The sequence below is a fragment of the Condylura cristata genome, unplaced genomic scaffold (assembly GCF_000260355.1).
Source record: "Condylura cristata isolate star-nosed mole 26May11 unplaced genomic scaffold, ConCri1.0 scaffold00001, whole genome shotgun sequence".
Lineage (NCBI taxonomy): Eukaryota > Metazoa > Chordata > Mammalia > Eulipotyphla > Talpidae > Condylura > Condylura cristata.
The window spans coordinates 26,115,149-26,118,223 of NW_004567102.1; positions in this window are offsets into that span (position 1 = coordinate 26,115,149).

Here is a 3,075-nt window from a genome sequence, read left to right on the forward strand (position 1 = left end):
ACATAACTGGGAGTGCAGAAGCGTAGGGGGAAAAAAAGAGAAAAAAGGAAATAGAAAGTAGAAATTACTGAGAAGACAGGTTTAGAAAAAAACACATTCTTTAAATTTATTATAGGGAAATTATCAAAATATGATGCAATGAAATCATTTGAATTATGTAAGTGGGACATTATAAATATGGGACAGCTTGTTATATACATTAAATGGAATTTATCCCTTCTATGGCATAAAAATAGATACATTTGTCTTCATTGGGGTATAATGTTGATAACTTTGTTTCTGAAACCTTTAAATTTTTTTCTAAATGCACACATGTACATAGTGAAACTGGGAGTTAGAAGGCCGGTAGGCTGTCTGCCAGAATTCAAAGTGCTGTCAGATACCCATATTATTTTCAGAATTTGCTCACCAGCAATAGCTTTAGAAGCAAGTGGAAAGAAAGACTGATCATTTATGATTCCATTTAGGTAGATAAATAAATTTGCTAAGTTAGGGACTTTTTTGTTGTTGTTCTTGAAGTTGCTTTAATTCAAAAATAAGAAGCAAAACCTAAGCAAACATAGCTCAGATATGAACCCTTTTCTGAAAGTTGTTGCATCTAGAAACAAAGTGACCATACAGCAATAATTTAAATTTTATTTATTCACTTTTCACTTTCTTTCAATGTTGTGAGTAGGAAAAGGAGTAACCTAAGATAGAAACAACACTTCAAAAAAATCATAAAATTAGAAAATCATTAAAATGTTTATAAAATAATGCTAAAATGAAGTTGTTTTGGGTCAAAATACAAACAGGAAAAATTTTGGATTTCCTGGTAGGTGGTTTTAAATCCTTACTTTAAGTAGTACCAGTTAAATGTAAGTAAGGTGATTTAGTAATCTGCCAGAGAAATAAATGCTGGATGCTAACAATTCATTTCACTAGCAATTAAAAAGTAAGTACAATCACTTAGAGCAAAAAAATTCAAATCAGGTTAATTTTTTTTAAAAATTAGAGAATTGGCACCAAAACTCTGATGAAGGTTGTGAATCATGTGTTTCAAATGATCATTTGAGCAGCTGACTCACATAATATACTCTCTCCTTGGCCTCTATCCATAGTCAACCAACAAATTAGTGATGAAAATCATAAGCAAAAAAAACACAATAGAAGATTTTAAATCCTGCCATCTCTATGGGGGCAAGACTCTAAAATGGCAGGTATTATAATGAAAGACATAAAAAAAAATGATTGAGTCTTTTTTAAGTTTCACTTCAATGAACTGAAAAGGAACTATCTCCCAATAATTTTCTCAACATTCTATTTTTTGTCAGTCTGACTTTATTTTTTGATCTGTGAATGCTGGTAAGTGAGGCATATTTCCATGGTTTAAGGTAGCTTTTAAGGTTAGTGATTTTGATCATTATGTGTCAATCATTATGTGTTAAATGTAATTATCCGTTTTCTAATGCCTGACTTATTTTTCTGAATTCCACATGGTTTTCTTTTTCTTTCAAACGCGGGTATGTGTCTATTTATAGACACATACTTATATACACACATGTATATAAACCTACAAATGTATATACCTACTATATGTGTTATATATGTATATGTGCATACATGCACATACACCTACATTAACGTAAATTCTACACACACACTGACATTGGACCATATAGGCAGACAAACTTAAAGATCTACAGAAAAAAAAAAAAAGTCACCTTCATGTTCAAAAGGATCCCCAAAGAGTTCAAGACCCAGGATTTATAGCACCAACCCATGAAAGATGTATTTACAACCATAAAATACTACTGTGGAGTAGTGAGACAAACCAAGTCTCTCAAACCTGTACACATGACCATGATGAGGTTTCCTTGATTAACAACTTTAGAGAAACTCCTGGCATAGGGTTGAAAAATGAAACATAAATTATAATCTTTTTCAGCTCAACTGTTAAAAGGCAAGCTATCTACCTGAAAATGTATGCCACAGACAACTTTGAAGGTGCAGCTTCATAATCAGAAGTGAGACGCTCTATCCAACAGTCACTATTTTATTTGTGCCACGGTTAATAAAACATAAACGTGAAAGGTGCTCTTCCCAGCCTTAATTGTAATTAAGGAAAACCTGCGCACGAGTTGGTGGAGTCCCGTCCTGCGGAGTCCGCCGTGCTCGCCGAGTGGGAGGGTCACACGGAGACAGACTAATAAGGGCAGAGATGCGTCCCCCTTCCCCACTCCCAGGGAGCTCACTCGGGCCGCTTCTCGGCGGTGCGGCAGCACCGCCTAGACTCCACTGCGCCTCTGAGGGGCTCAAACACACATTCAAGGTAAGCTGCGCAGCTTTTCCACTGGCCCTTTCACTTGGTCGCTCGCACACACGCCGGGTCTGTGTCCTTTACTCAGGTTTTCTGGTCATTTGCGTGCATCTGCTTTTCAAAAAAAAAAAAAAAATGTAAAAACTGTGCTACTCAGATAAATTTTTTGTTTTGTTTTGGTAGATAAATAATGCACACCTGCAATTTCGCATTCCCATAGGTAGCTTAAGATGGTACCAAAAATGTCTGGCACGATATGGCCACTTTAATGTGCTACAGATAATGTAGTTCTGTTTCCTATGTTCACATGATGCAGGCTTTTGCTTGATACTTTAGTTCTAGGTAGATTTTCTGGTTATGCGTGCTTGTAAAGCAGAACTATGTGCACTGCTGATGCGGGTAAGAACAGACATCAAATACAGAGGAAAACAGATATCCAGGGGATTAAATGCACAAAACAAATACAGTCGCTACAAATCCATGCCATTAGATCTAATTTTTTGGTCTAGGTCTAGAGACGTTACCCTCTGGAAGCGTGGAGACAAGGAGTGTAAATTTGCAGACGCGAGGTTCCGGTGCCTTGCTATCGGGCGCGGGGTTACCTATTCCGACATGAGGGCATTGCTCCCAAGTGCGGTAGGGTTGCCGTGGGGGTGTCGGGGGTCAGTGTGCAGGAGGGGACCCCCGGTTCCGGCCTCCACCAACCGGGCGGTCCCGGCGCATCCGGCCCTGCTTAATTAGCCTGCAGCACGCGCAGCGCGCCTGGACCCTGCGCC